General features: G+C 41.2%; 1 protein-coding gene across 1 annotated transcript in view; it reads left to right on the forward strand.

Moving 5' to 3' along the window:
- The window catches only part of SOCS5 (suppressor of cytokine signaling 5), a 126,788-nt gene that overhangs the window by 11,856 nt on the left and 98,395 nt on the right, over positions 1-16,537 (forward strand). Inside the window, exon 3 of the mRNA XM_045504782.2 lies at positions 12,379-12,502. The gene's annotated coding sequence lies outside the window, so the exon portion shown is untranslated. The remainder of the gene's footprint in view (positions 1-12,378; positions 12,503-16,537) is intronic.

Below are 16,537 nucleotides of genomic sequence, written 5' to 3' on the forward strand. Positions count from 1 at the left end.
TCAACAGATGACTGGATAAAGATGTTGTTTATATACATACAATGGATACTACTCAGCCATAAAAAAATAATAAAATAATGGCATTTGCAGCAATGTGAATGGACCTAGAGATCATCATACTAAGTGAAGTAAGCCAGAAAGAGAAAGAAAAATACCATATCATATCACTTATATGTGGACTCTAACAAAAAAGTACACAAATGAACTTATTTACAAAACAGAGACAGACTCACAGATATAGAAAACATACCTATGGTTACTAGGGCGGGGGTAGCGGAGGGATAAATTGGGAGGGGTTTGCAGATACTAAGTACTATATATATAATAGATATTTTATAGCATATAGAACTATATTCAATACCTTGTAATAACATAATGAATAAGAATACAAAAAGAAATGTGTAACTGAATCACTATGATGTACACAAGAAAGTAACAACATTGTAAATTGACTATATTCAATAAAAAAAGAAATCACAAGTTTTACTAATATCTCCAATTTCAGTGTAACCCCAAAGTTCTTTACCCTTCCTTGTTCCGTATTTGTATTTGTGTGTTTTTTCTACAGTGAGAATCCTGGCCCCCAACATAATCATTTACAGAACTCTGAATTTTTAATAGTGTTCATGTGTTTTGTAATTAAAAATAATTTTAAGTTAAAAAAAAACTAAGCCAACAGAAGAATTATACATATGAATATCTTTCATTAGTCTGTTATCACAGACACACACACACACACACACACACAAAGCTTGGGAATTTCTGTGCTTATGCTGCCTCCAAGATAAGTTTGGCAAATGATACTAAAATACTCGTTTAGTAAGTGGTACTAAAATCTATTTCAGGGGAAAGGTATAGCTCAAGTGGTAGAGTGTGTGCTTAGCATGCATAAAGTCCTGGGTTCAATCCCCAGTGCCTCCTCTAAAACTGTTTCAATTCGGCTAACGTTTATTGGATCTATACTTTGTTCTCATCCCTAATCAGACGACTGTTATTGGTTCCAAGGTTTTTGCTTATAACAAGAACTTGATAACCCATCAAATTAATGTAAAATTGTAAAAGTAAGGGGTGACAATAGACACAAAGAAAATACATTAAAAGAATAGAGACTAAAGAAAGAGATTGGTTCAAAAGCAACAATTCTAGCAAAAAAGGAAGAAGAAGAAGAAGAACTAGACTAAAGTTATTCTAGGAGAATGGAAATGAAGCGACGGATTTGAAAGACCTGATAAAACTTTTGACTTGTTGACTAAATGGGGAAATGAGAAAGTGAGTCATCGTGGGTCTCATTTAGATGTGGTAATAGTAGGTTTCTCCACCAGAGGGCAATGGTGTTCTTTCTTGGTTTTCAGTTTTCCATCATGCTAAAAGATTTGCAGTTTTAGCAACTTAAAGATCAAATAAATGGACTTAAGTTTCCAACAGCATTGTCAACAAGATAGAGAAACTTAACCATACAATAAAAATCCTGGAAAGTATTCATTTACACAAGTTCATATACATATTAAGTATATCAAATTTATATGTATGTATGTGATTTTAAAATATAGATTTGATTTAAGTGGCAAGAAAGCAATGATGATACTCAGAGGCCAGAAAGGGAGGGAAAGTATAGGCTTGAAAGGTAAACTAGCACCAAAGCCAGTGCTTGCTTTATAACTTCCAATCCGTCAGTATCTAAAGCGTACGTTTTAAAGGGTGTCACGTGTATGGAAGACAAAGCCCTGGACTTGAGCGAGGTGTGAAGTTTAGATCAAAGACATATACATAAAGCATGGAGCTCTGCAACAGTTTCAGTGGATTTACTATAATAACCCACATATACACAAAAAGGCAGTTGGAGGTATGTTATCTGGACCAGGGGAGAAAGTTACAATCTCTCCAGAGACTTTAGCACAAAGATCCAGAGATAGAAAATATAAAAAAGAAACGGAGACATGAAAGGTAGAGGAAAAAGATCTAACATACATCCAAAGTTTCAGAACAGATATATTTAATTTTTTTTCTTAATAAATAGTTTTTTAAGAACAAGAATGAAATAGACATTTTGGGGAAGTTCGAGATTTGCAGATACAAACTACTATATATAAAATAGATAAACAATAAGTTTATACTGTACAGCACAGGCAACCATATTCAATATCTTGTAGTAACCTATAATGAAAAAGGGTATGAAAACAAATATATATGTATATGTATGACTGAAACATGCTGTACAACAGAAATTGACACAACATTGTAAACTAACTATTACTTCAATTAAAAAATTATTGAATGAGAAAAAAAAGAAATATAGACATTTTTAGGCAAGTAAGTGAGTTTACAACCAACCAATCCTCACTTGGAGGACATTCCAGAAGACATACTTCAGGAAGAAAGAATGAGCTTGAAAATTAAGATAATGAAATATAAGAAAGGATGGTCAAGAACAAGACAAACAAGAAAAAAAGTATAGAGATCAGAAAGAAGGAACAAAAGTGTCATTATTTGCAGTATTCCAGTACTTCATGGATTCCAAAAGAATCCACAGCAAATTATTAGGATGAATAAACAGTTTATAGAATTTACTGCAAAGGTGATCAGTACACAAAACTAGAATGCACTTAAGCATATCAGCAAAAACAGAAAATGTAATTTAAATATATATCTTATATAAGGGAAACCAAGAATATAAGAATAAACATAAAAGAAGATGTCCAAGTCCCTTTGGGGAAAGTTGTAAAATTTGTTGAATAGGATAGAACTGAACAAGCTGATCATAAAATTTATATGGAAGAGCAAGTGGCCAAAAGACACTTGAATAACAAGTTGGAGGGATTTGATGTACCAAGTATCAAAGTTTATTATAAAACTGAGGTATTAAGACAGTATTGTTTCAGCACAAAGACAGAAACAGACCAGGAGTAGATGAATACATATGTGGAAAGGTGATACATGATAAAAGTGGCATTGTAAGTCCGTAGGGAAATTCTTCAGTAAATTTAAACTGGATTTCTGTGCACAAAAGTCAGATCCAGAACTTAGATGTGAAAGGCAGTCCTGTTTAATATTAGACAACAATTTTCTAGATTTTGTTCAGTTTCCTAGTTGTTTAGAACAGTAAGGTAAATCTGGTTCCTGGTAGTCCATCATGGTAGTAAGTGGAAGTCAAGTATAGTTTTATAGAGTTTTGCTCTTCCCACAGTCTCTGTTTCGTCCAAGTTGCTTTTATCTGTTTTTTAGGTCTCTGTCTACCTTGTTAGTTTTCCTCAAATGTCTGGTCATTTTTCTTTCTTTCTTTTTTTTTCCCCCCACTTATTCTTAATCATGTGGGGAGACTATTAGAAATGCTGCTTGTGTTGGTGGACAAGTTGACCATGAGTTTCACTTAAGGCAGAGTTTTCCGACAGTGATACTACTGACGTTTTGGATTGGATAATCCTTTGTTGTGGGAGGGTTTTCTTGTGCATTGTAGGATATTTAAGAGCATTTCTAGCCTCTACCCACTAGATGTCAGAACCCCCCACTCCACGAAGATTTGTGACAATCAGAAATGTCTCCAGACATTCCCATGAGCCTCTTTTTTGTTTGTTTTAGTTTTTCTTCTTCTTTTTTTTTTTAATTAAGGTATAGTTGATTTATAATGTTGTGTTAGTTTCTGGTATATAGCATAATGATTCAGTTTTGCATTTATATATATACGCTTTTTCATGTTCTTTTTCATTATAGTTTGTTACAAGATAGTGAATATAGTTCTGTGTGCTATGTAGTAGGACCTTGTTATTTATCTATTTTATATATAGCAGTTTGTATCTGCTTCCCAAACTCCTAATTTATCCCTCCCCCCCACCTTACCCCTTTGGTAACCATACGTTTGTTTTCTTTTTCTGTCAGTCTGTTTCTGTTTTGTAAATAAGTTCACTTGTGTCATTTTTTTTAGATTTCACATATAAGTGATATCATTTGATATTTGTCTTTCTCTGTCTGACTTACTTTACTTACTGTGATAATCTCTAGGTCCATCCATGTTGCTACAAATGGCATAATTTCATTCTTTTTATGGCTGAGTAGTATTCCACTGTGTATATATACCACATCTTCTTTATCCAGTCATCTGTCAATGCACATTTAGGTTCCAATCCCACTCCTGGGCATATATCTGAAGGAAACTCTAATTTGAAAAGATACATGCACCCCAATGTTCATAGCAGCACTGTTTACACTAGCTAAGACATGGAAACAACCTAAATGTCCATATGCCTTAAGTTGAGAATCACTGATGTAGGATGATTTATCTGGGCTGTTTGTGAAGGGACGTTTGAAGTCAGTATCTTTAGGTATTTCTTTTTAGATGGTCATATTCTCCAGAGAATAGTCCTCCAATTTCTCTTGTATGAAGGATAAAGCGGAGGAAGAAAGCAGGAAGCCTTAGTATTCAATATACATGCATTCTCTTATTTTTCCTATTTTAAGTACTTCACACCCACCCTCTGCCATGCCTGGTGTTCCTCCATCCGGAAACCATCTGTTTTCTCATTTCTCGAGCCTAAACTTGTAGGCTTTGGCCAGAATGGGGGAAAGGCAGTCAACCAGTGATGTGGAGTGCGGGGAAGGGAGAAATCCAGGTATCTACCTGATCCTCAAACGGCCTTCATTTAACCAGTCTTCCTTAATTCAACACCCTATTTCACCTACTTCTAGAGGCACCGTAATCATTGAGTCTTTTGAGGATTCTGGAGTGCATATTGAATTTGGTTTTATTTTTAATGTCAGTTTACAATTTGGTCTTTCAAGTTTGCCGAGTCCATTACCATTTGTCTGTCTGCTTTCTACCCTCCAAAATTTGCTTCCTTTGGTATCCTCTTTCACTCTCTTTACCTTTAAGGTTTATGCCACCCCCATAAATACCTTTATTGCATTTCTATGTGGGGAGGTTGAGAAGGATAAAAATTAGATATGTGTTTCACTCCACAGTCTTTATCCAGAAGCTTCACTTTCATATACTTTTGATAGTTGTCCTGTTTCTAATTGTCACCAGACATTGACCCTTTGGAATGTGCGCCGTCAGGTGGAGGGAGACAGATACAGCCTTTATTTCCTTCCTACCCTTTCTCTTTCTTATAGATAATATTAGATTTCTATACTTATAGATAATATTATAATTAGATTTTGACTCAGGGAGGAGCTATTCTGATTAATAGGAGAAGTGGGGACACAAATAAGCAAGGACATGGAAGTGGGAATGAAGAGTAAGATGTTAGCAAAGGATATGGAAGATTAACTGGTTGAAATTTAAGTTCATGTTGAAGGGTTATGGAAAATATGAATACAATAAATAGATAAGGTGGGACCAGGTTTTGAAGCCTAAAATACTCATTTGAAGAGATTATAATGGATCTAGGCGGCAGTAAGGAAGCATGATGGACTTTTCCTCTGAGAAGTGATGTGGTGAAAGTAGGTTTTATGAATACTAATCTAACGGTTCCAACAACAGATAGACAAGTATAGGGAATGAGTAGAGGCAGCAGAGCTTTCCAGGAGACTGTGGCTGAAATCCAGATAGACGTGATAAACTAGGCCATAGTGGGAGGGGTGGGAATGGAGAGGACAGATTTAAAAGTCATTGACAAGGAAAATTGGATTGCATTTGTTACCTCCAGCAGGTATAGAAGTTAATGTATAGAATCATATTCATGGACTTCAGATCTAAAACGCATTAACCAAAATGGTGGTTGTGGCAAGAAATATGCCTGGTAGAGCCCACATGCTTTAGTTACTGAGAAAAGGCCCAATCAAGACAACTCAAGAAAAGGGGAAGGGAGGCTGTTATAAACCCATAGAGTGGTCTCATTGGAATGTAAAGATTCCTGAAGAACAACCAGCCTTCGGGAACTGGAGAGAAGCAGAAATGTCTTCTGTTTTACTTCCGCTTTTTCAGTGAGCACATCTTGTACAAGGCCCACAAAGCACTATTCCAATCCCTGAGGCCACTTGACATCTCTGGCTACATCTGCCACCGACTGCTTCTTCCCTCTAGTCTTTCAGTTCAAATTACTGAAAGAGAATTAGGGCCCAGCTCCATCTTTCAAGTCAGGGCACACATTACACACACCTGAGCGGCCAGCTGTGGCAGAGGATGGGTTGGGGAGGGAGTGCTTACACGGTAATGTCCATTCCACTGCAGCCATGAATATGACAGACATAATGACCTGCCCGAATGAAAGAGCTGTTTTGATGAATCAGTATTAGAAAGGAAACTGGGACTTTTCAGTGTACAGTCTCACCCTTTGAAGTTGGTGTCAGCTATAGAATCCCCATGCTACCTCACAAAGCCACTATGAGTGATGAAAGTGTGAAAAGACTGTAGGATTGGCGTAGTGTGTTTATTCCTTCCATGTAAGTAGTCTGTATCTCAAACTAACAACTCTCTATGTATCCAGCACCAGGCCTGCTGCCATCTGGCCTCTTTGACAGCACCAGACACCCCTCATCCAGGCTTCTTTATGTAATGTTAATAGATAAAGGGCACGTTTTCCTGACCAGTGGACTAGTACACCCTCACCACAGCCCCACAGAAATTGATCTGCTGTGGAGCTCCAAGGAACTCATGATTTTTCCACATGAGCTTATAATTTTTCTACATCTATGCAGTTGTTCAAGATCAAGGATGAGCAAACTAAGATCCACAGGCCAGTTGCCTATTTTTGTATATAAAGTATTACTGGCATACGTTTGTGGCCACTCATTTATAAATTGTCTATGGTTGCTTTCATAAGCAATGGCAGAGTTGCAAGCCTAAAATATTTACTGCCTGACCCTTTAAAAAAAGTTTGCTGACCCCTGTTCTAGATAGCTCTAAAAGTGATCAGCATTTTTGGAAAAACCTTGGGTAGATGTAAAAGATCAGTGGCTACACAGTAGTAGTACAGTGTTTGCCTAGGCTACTTTTATGGTTTCTCACTTCCTCAGTCATTTTGTGGACCACATTTAGGGCCAGAGGCCACTCAGACATCTCTCAGGATTGTCTTATTGGCCTAAGTTAAAACTCATGTTATTCGACATTCATGGATTAAACTATTAAGTAATTTGATCTAGATGATTGTTTACAGTTTAACACAAATATCTTTATTCTGTTTTGATTAATTAGCCAAGGATTTTACTTTCTTGCTACATTCACTCAAGGGTAATAGTATGTAATTATTTCCTGTGTGATCTGGAATGTTGGGGCCTCTCTCCAAAGGCAGTCCTTTGATTTGTGTCCACGACATGGAGTTGGCATTTAGGTGATGTGGTTGAGGTTCCCCAAACAGGATGTTCATTTTCTTCACTGATGGAGAGACATAATCTTACTCTTTCATGATTTAGTGGGCCATAGACCCTCCTACCGTCTTACACTATCCTTCTTTTATAAAATAAATGTTAATTTGGTTTCTTTGTGGATCATTTGCAACAAACCTGTATTTTCAAGGAGCTCACCCTGTACTCAGGTGAGCATACTCAGCTAAGGCAGCCCATTTGGAACAAATGAGCTTTGTCCAAGAGAATGATTAAAAAGACGTTGCTTACAAAAGCTCTAATTTAGCGCTCTGGTGCCTCCAGCATGATTTTACCAGCAAATTCTTCACATGAAATATAAGGATCTTTTTAAGTCAACTACCATTCTCTCTCCAGGAGGCAAGGCGGAGAGAGTTTGTGGCTTTTCCACTGTGAAAGACTCAGCCCACTCCACCCAGCCTACCCCAACCCCCAACCTGTTCCTCCCCTAGGCTGAGAAACAAGGAAATGGAACATTCTTGCTCAGGCATGCAGCAGTTAGCTCTTTTAAATGAGAAAAATACCACCAAGTTTGAAATGTATGCCTACCAGAAATTTGGGCTGCTTCAGAGCCAGATCAGCTGATCCCTGAGCCCTCTCCCACAGCCTGTGGCCTGGCCTGTCGGAGTTTGCCCTGGCCCCAGAGCCCTGGGGCTTCTTCTCTCAAGTTCCACCTGTTCGTCTTGTCCTACCCAGGAAGCCTCCTCTGACACCTCAAGGCTTGGCTAGGTGTCCTGCCTCAGTGTTCCACTGCCACCTGGATCTTCCCCATCATAATATTGGCATCACTCCTTCACCTGTCTTTCCATGGGCTCCACCCTCTCCCAACTAAATTATAAGATCTTGAAATCCAGAGACCATGTCTTTTCTGTTCAACAAGACTCTTAAATAAATTCGCCACGACCAAAATAATGTTGCTTGTTCCCCAGTACAGGGCCCAGCATAGGAATTCAGTAGTTATCAATGAATGAATGAAAATGACCCAAAGAAACTTCAGATCTGCCTAGGGCAGAAACATCAGGGTTAGAGGCAGTTGTCTTTCCAACAGCCTCAGGGGCAGGGAAGTTCCAAAGAGAACCTGCGAATGAGAACCTCTAGGTGGTACCCTGGCAGTGCACGGTGGCCTCCCCTCTCTTCCCATCCCCACTTCCTCTCCCAACACACAGTCTGACTGGCCGAAGAGCCTCCATGTACCAGAAAGGGACATTTCATCCTTCACCCAACCCCTAGGAAAGACCCCTTTGTTGAGCATTGTGTCTAAAAGTTATTTAGCTCCAGATGCCAACACTACAGAAAACAGGAAGAGCCTGTAAAAACCTGCACCACTGCTGGGGGTCTTATTTTAATTATTCTAGGAAAGTTCACTTTTTGCTCAGTGTCTGATTTCATGTGGGGCTGGCTTCCTCTCTTGCAGGCCCTGGAGCCATGAAATCTGTATTAATTTGTATATGTGGCAAAATATTATCAGCCAATCCCTTTCCCTGTATTTACCCTCCTTTTTTTCCCCTCACTCACAGTTAGCCTGGTTTGTGCTTCTTATCACAGAGGAGGGATGTGATGGCACGAGGCAGAGAAATGAATGTCTTCTTGGCTTTTGGTTTCAGAAGCTGCCGTTAGGAGAAAGAAGAAGAAAACTAGCAGCATAGACAAAATATAAGGAGAGAAGATAATAAGAGTAGAAAAGAGCTCCCTATCCCTGGGGGGCTGAATTCACAGGAAAATACCAAGGGCAGAGATATTGCTAGGTCCCATGTGCTACTCTCCAGGCTCACCCTGGGAAGGTGGCACAATCCTAGAAGTTTGTATGGGGTCTAGGAATAGAGAAAATGTGTTCCTTGCATCCTCAGTACAGCCCCAGGAAGGTTGTAGGACCTTAGAGAAGAAATGGGTGCATGGTGCATCCTGCTGAAGGGGTCTTAGTCAGGCTTGCAGAATTTTCAATGCCCTGATGAGACATGAAGTATGTCTCCATGTTGCCTTGTGCCCAAGAGGATGCGAGGGAAATGGAGGGTGCTCCTGAACATGAAGGGGTCATGCAAAAAGGGTAAAGGATGTCTCAGTAAATACCAGTATATTTGGTGGAATGACCTTGAGGACCAGATTCCTCACTCCCTCCACTCCCCTTCCGCCACTGCATACCTTGCACATCATAAACTCCTCCCAGACACTATTGGGGGGGAAGGGGAGGTTGAAACCTACAAATCCACTGATTTTAAGTTACTGACAATGAAAAGAAATGGAAGCTTGAAATAAAAATTAGGATATATTTCTTCTGTAAATTTTTAGACTAAGACACATACCCACTGCTCCTATCTTATTTTCAGGGATGACATTTTTCATAGAGGAGCAGGGCTCAACTAGCCACTAAAATGTCTTCTTCACAGGTTTTAAGGTTCTAGAAACCCAGTGATGAGTATAGGTCCAACATATGCCATGAACTGCGGGAAAGTTCTCTTTTAGTAGTAAGGTGTCCATATTCTCTGACCCACTAATGGAGTCAGATGATCTGATGAGTGTGAAGACTGCATTTCAGTACTGAAAAAAAATTTTTTTTGCTTAAATTTAAGCATGATATTAACTCTACTTTTAGTATCAGTGTATTAAGAAAATAATAACAAAAAGCTAAGATATATTCAGGAACATTGTAAGATAATTTCTTTCATTCATTGTAAAAACATTTATGTATATTTGAGAAGTAGTCCATATGGATGAGCACATTTTCATTCAGTCTACAGACAGAACATGCACGTGGGTTTGCAGAGCACTGGAGGTAACTCCATTGCTCCCAGGGGTCTGAGGTCCACAAGTTGGGACCTGCCAGGTCAACTAATTTGAAATTGACCTTATTTGAAAAACCTACTATGTATGATAGCAATTTCTCGCTGAAATATCTCTTTTAGTATTCCAGTCTGTCGACTCTGGCAGAAATAATAGTTTGTTGCAAAACAGATCACTCTTTTTTGTTTGCAAAGTCTTCATACCAGCTGAATCACAGCTTGCTTTTCACTTCTCGCAACACCTTGCAACATCGCAAAATATTTGCTGGAATTTGTGAAGGGCGGCTACAGAATTAGTAAGCTGAAAGGAAGCCTGCCTTCACTCCCACCCCTGTCAGCACCTTCTGTTCCAGCAGACCGAAAGGCAGCTTGAGAACTCCGATTGCTTCTCCAGATAAGGACAACTCTTGGCACCATAGCCTGGGGCAAGAATGGAAGCAAAGGAAACATTAGGGAGTTGTGCGGGTGCCAGTACATAATACTGTCACTTCACAGAATCAAATTTACAAATGACTCCATGAAGGTGAATTGCTATGGTAACCAACCTTCTCAACTTTTATATCTGTAATTAAGGACAATGTGGGCCATTTCTGTTTGGGAGTGTATAATCCAGGTTTAATGAATAACTACCATGCTCTAACTCCTAGTTAACTAGGCCCCCCTGGAAGGGACCTTAGCAATTATCTAGTTCACATCCCAGGTCCATAGATAGGGAACTGATACTTAGAGAAGTGACTCTACACAGCTAACATGTGTCAGACCTGAACCCATGTTTCCTCCGTTAATTTTCTAGTGCTCGTTTCTTTATGCCATGCTGCCTTTCTGAATGCACTCACCCAACTTCTGTGAATGGATAAGAGAAACGGGACCACAATTAGACGTAGGGCCACCATCACTTCTTACTGAGATATCAAATCAAGTCTTATCAGTATGCTGGTGTCTAGCATATAGCTGGTGTCTAAGTATATAACTTTCTCCATCAGAGTTATCACAGATTTCACCTTCCAACAATTTTCCTTTAGCCAGAATGATGGAACGAAGGACAGTGTTGGGAGGTAGAGAGTGACCTGAGGAGACCTGATTCAGTGTTATGGTTCTATCATATACCACACGTAGGTTAGCAAAAAATTAGAATGTACACAAATTATCTTGAACATAAGGGAAATTCCCTTTACTGATTCAAAAAACATCCTTTGGGATTTTTCAAGGCCACGTTTCCTGAATAACAATTTCCGTTGCATAAATACATGCAAAGGTGCTTTGGATAAGAGCTTTTGTTCCAGTTAATGGATTACCAGGCCACGGAAAATTTAGGTGTTAAGAATTTTCATTAAGTTCTTGTAGAGAGAAATGGCAGAAGTTTGGAGTACTTAGTACCATTCTTCTAGAAGCAAATCAAAATCCAAAGTTAAAACTAAACAGTGAAATTAAAAGGGTTTTAGTTAGAGTATGATTTTATTTTAAAGGGACACATCAATACAAATAGCGCCCAAAAGTCTTTAACGTGAGAATCATCTGGAGATCTTGTTAAAATGCAGATTCTGGTTCAGGAGGTCTGAGATGAGACCTGAGATTCTGCACTTCTAACAAGCTTAAGGTAGTATCAAACCAGCTGGTCCTTGGTCCACACCTTTAGAAGAAAGGGATGAGTTTACTTGTTGCCCATCTCCTTAAATGCATTTTCCATGAAGATCAACCCTGACTTTCAGATCTGTGACCACCTCAGTTACAGGAATCTTTCTGGCCTCTGAATCCTAAGGCTCTTATATACACCATCCACGAGGTACTGCAGTACTGAGTTACCAAAACAAACTTGGCCCACTCGCCCACGTGTGGTAGAGCCAGTCACTGACACCAGGTTGTGGTGAAGGAAAATGCAGCATTTATTGTAAAGGTGCCAATAGAAGGCAGATAGGTGGCTTGTGATCTAAACCCCTAAACTCCCCTAAGGGTTTCAGCAAAGCATTTTTAAAGACCAGGTGAGGGAGAGGGGTCACAGGGTACATGATCAACTCGTGCACAATTCTCTGACTGGTTGATGGTGAGGTAACAGCACGGTTAATATTATCAATCCTTAGACGCCCATAGATGTGGGAGCTCATGGTCATCAAGTAGTTAATTTCTTCCATTTGGTGGTGGTTTTGGACTCTGTCAAACAACTGTGCATCAGATACTGTTATCTAGGTATTTCAGAGAGGAGCTCCAGCAGAAGATGGGTGGAGGGGTCTGTCCTGGGAAGGCCCCATGGGAGCCTGCTCAGTTACAGTGTGATGTGTCCTGTATATGTGTGTCTTCTATCCCCTACTAGACTGTAAGCCTATCTGTTGGCTCAGCCCTGTGTGTGCAGCACAGATGCTGAATGAAGAACTACTGGTGACTAGTAAATCGAAGATCATTTCCTTCTTCCTCAGAATGCTACAGCCAGCTCATTGGTGAGTTCAAGACTTAAACGTCTGGCCTAAGAGACACTGAGTCTATTCTGCCTCTGGTTTCCCCTCCCTCTAAGTTGGCTTTTTAGAAACCAATGGCTGTGTGAAGAGTTCTGGTTGGGTGTGTCATAAAACAGCAACCAGCTGTGAGGGGAAAAAAGAGGTGGGGCTGGGGGTGGGCACAGATGGACGGGAGGGCTGGGGATGGGAACTGTCACAGCAGGAAGCATGTTCATTGGTTGCGTTAAACTACTAAAGTAAAAGCACTGGAAAGAACATAGGTTTAGAGGCCGACAATGCTGGGTTCAGAGCCTCATTATGTCACCTGCGGGTTGTGTGTCTTTAGAAAAGTTACCTAACATTACTGGGAATTTACTTCTTCATCGGCAAAATAGATCTCTTTCTCCTGTGGTTGTTGTAAGGACTATAGATAATGCATCATAAATTGCTTGCTGTGGCTTTCCATAAAAGATGTTATCATCTCGGCAGGATAGCTTCCAATTCAACCTGGAAATCAAATCTTGGCCATCCATACTAGAGTTTGAGAAAAGCCGCTGGTGGTTACGTGCAGGGTATTAGCTCCATCTAGTGGCTCCCTGCCGCCTAAGCTTCCTTACAGAACTATGTCTTCCCCTAGGACTTTTGGTGGTCATTTCCCTCACTCATTCATCTCATTCAGCAGCATTCATTGTGTCAGGCATTGATTTGGCTGCTGAATCTACAACAGTGAACAAGATGGACATGGCCCCTGCCTTAAGAGAGTTTGTGGTCAGATGTGGAGGACAGAAAGTAAATTATTGTCAATGATATTTTGAATTCAAGTTGTGAAACAGTGTGAAGAAAGAGGACAGGATCCTGTGAGTTTGTAGTAAAGCTTCCCCAGGGAAGTGACAGTGAAGGTGAGAAGTTGGCCGAGAGACCACATCAGGCATGTATTGGTTCCCCAGCAGCATCTCTCGGGATACCTCAACTCCATTTAGGATCAGCATCCTGCCAGTCCACTGGGAGGTCCAACCTTGAGTATGGCCTCTTTCATCAGTCATTCATCATCTGTCAAAACCCACTTTGCATGCATCATCACTAATCTTTTCATATTATCCTTTTATAGGCACTATTCAGAGAGGTGAAGTCACTTGCACAAAGAAGTAAAATGACATGTCAGAGGCAGGACTCACATCCTGGTCTGTCTGCCGCCAAAGTCCACGTTCTTCCTTCTACTCTTTATTTAGCCTTCGGCTAAAAGGAACCACTAGGAGAAGTGTTTGGGAAGAATGAAAATGTGAAGGGGAAACAAAATACTTGCTTGGTGGGTCATGTGTGAAGAGCAGAGAGGAAACTGCTGGCCTGGCTAGTCAGTGTGATTTAGAAAAGTAAGCCTGAGTGGTCTCCTCCATCATGAAAGCAAGCCTCCTCACTAATGTTCCTTATGCTCTTGTGACTTAAAATGGGATGCAGCTGCTGCTAAATTTAAATGGTTTGCGGGATTCTTTGGAGAGGAGAGGTTACTCTCTGGAGATCTACAGGAAGAAGCAGAACTTCACTGGGTCAGAAAATAGCCACAGGCTTGTGCGGTGTGTAGGGTGACCAACTGTTCTGGTTTGCCCAAGACTGAGAGGTTTCCTGTAACACAGGACTTTCAGCTTTAAAACTGGGACATTCCTGGGCAAACCTTGTTGGTTGGTTAACCTAGAAATGGACCAGACCAGGAGGGTCTGATATACCCATGAAAGTTAGATTGGGGCAGTTATTGAAACCTGGGGTCCAGTGCAGGGCTCGGTCATAGACCAGGCAGAAAAGGTGGGACAAAGGGTGCTGCAGATCCCTCAGGAAGATGCCTTCATGCTGAGTCCCTGGGTTACTGGCCCTGAGCGCCTCCTTTAGGGCCTGAGAGCAGAACTGGTTGGCCTCAGGCCTGAGGGAGGGCACAGGTAGAGGACAGATATGACAGCAGAGTCAGGCTAGTCTGTGCCTTAGTTTCCTTATCTGTAAAATGAGAGGAACAGCAGTACCTACCTCTTAAGACTGATGTGAACTATGTGAGTTACTATGTGTAAAATGCTCAGGGCAGTGCCTGGTCCGTAAGAATACATGACTCATCACTATGGGATTCTCAGGAAGAGAAACTTTTGTGTCACCCTGCACTGATCACTTCTGTAGCTCAGTTTCCCCAGCTGTGTAAAGTGGAAATCAAAAGTCCACCAAAGCTTTTAGAAGAAATGGAACAGGCCACAATCAACAAGGAAATGAATAGTGGTTAGGAATGTGTGCTCTGCCTGGGTTACATCCAGCTCTGCCGCTTAGACGTTCATTTGTAATTGCACAAACACGAATGGGCCAGGCACTGTTCTGAGCACCTTACACTTATCAGTTCATTTAATTCTCATAGCAATCTTCTCAGGTAGGTTCCATTATTCATCCCATTTTACCGATGAGGAGACTGAGGCATGGAGTGGTCATAACTTGTTCAACTCACACAAGGAGCCAGAACCTTGGGCAGGTTTGTTGACATCTCTGCTCCCCTAGTTCCCCCAGAAAAGGGAGAATCATAAATTATGATACCTACATCATTGAGTTGTTATGCGGATTAGATGAGTTAATCTATGTAAAGTACTTAGCAAACAGTCTAGAACATAGTAAGTTCTTGATACTTAAAGTACATTACTACTTAACTGGAGTGAGGAGTGACAATACACATATTATATGCTATATTTATCAAAAATATAACTGGTAGTTTGAGAAAATGGCCAGATGAGTAAAGTAGATAAAGTCTGGGACAGGGCAGGTACACAATATACCCTGAACTTAGGAACAGGAGTCCAGGCCTAAGGATCTTATTTGCACGAGAGACAATTCTCCCATTTCTTTGGGGAGAAATGGCAGAGGGGACTTTAAGGATTGACAATTGGCCCCCAAAATCCAGGCCTTATTTTCCTGAACTAAGGGGGACAATAAACAAGTCCTCACCCCTGGGAAGAAGTCCTCAAAAGCCCAAGAGAGGAGAGCTGAGGTACCCGGAGGGGCCCACTCCCAGGGCCAGGGACTGGGATGGCCAAGGAGACCTGGACACGCAGCCTTCTCTTGCCTCCTGCTGTGGAAAGCCTGGGCAGGGTCATGGTTCCAAGTTTCTACTGTGACCTGCTTGCTGGTGTGAAACCACTGTTGTCTTGGCATTATCTCCCTGGCTTTATCCATTTAGACTCTCATCTTTGGCTCATGGAACTCAGCCCTCTCCTCTTTACCTGCTCTAATTTTGATTTGCCTCCCTGATTCCAGGGAAGACACATGTCCATCTGCCCCAAGCAGGGGGAACTTGAAGGCAGAGGGGACTGGCCAGGGATGAGTGAGGCGAGAGGAATACCTCTGATGAGAGATGTGGCAGTGTGACTCACAAATAGCTCTAGGCTCCTGGCAAAGCCCTAGGAACTCACCCAAGTTCTCCATTAGAGGGGGTGTTAAACTTCATTTTGGAAACCTGGTAAGAATTGTAATTAGCAGCAGGGAGAGAACAAGAACCCTTCTCCGGGGTGAGTAACAACAGCAGCGAGCATTGAATGGACGTTTCTTGTCCAGCCAAGCCACCGTCCCTTTCTTCTTCTCTTAAAAAGTGGCTGAAGCTGTGCTCTCAGGCTCAGAGAATTCTTCCTGGCTGTACTGCTTCGCCTCCAAAGGGATTCTCCATCTCTCCTAAGCCCTTTTGTATAGATGGCTAGATTTTACAAGACCCAGTTTGCATTTCTGTTTCTCCCCAGGATGCTGCCCTCCTTAAATCATGGGCATCCAGGATTGGCAAATTTCCTTTCTCCCCCTTGTGTGGTTGCTATGCCCTGCCCAAGGCCAGGGCCTGGAGGCCCCTTGTCTGTGTGGAGGATTTGGGTGATGACTGTTGCAACCTCGGTGCCTGGCACTTCAACCGTGGTTTCTGTGGCCTTGGGTTGTGGGTAGGAAGTTGCAGAGAGGAGCCACCACATGGCAGAGGGGACCACAGCAATGAAGAGAATCCCTTCCAATGATTTTTTTGTAGGAGGAAAGAAGCACCTG

Source organism: Camelus bactrianus, chromosome 15 (assembly GCF_048773025.1).
Source record: "Camelus bactrianus isolate YW-2024 breed Bactrian camel chromosome 15, ASM4877302v1, whole genome shotgun sequence".
Classification (NCBI taxonomy): Eukaryota; Metazoa; Chordata; class Mammalia; order Artiodactyla; family Camelidae; genus Camelus; species Camelus bactrianus.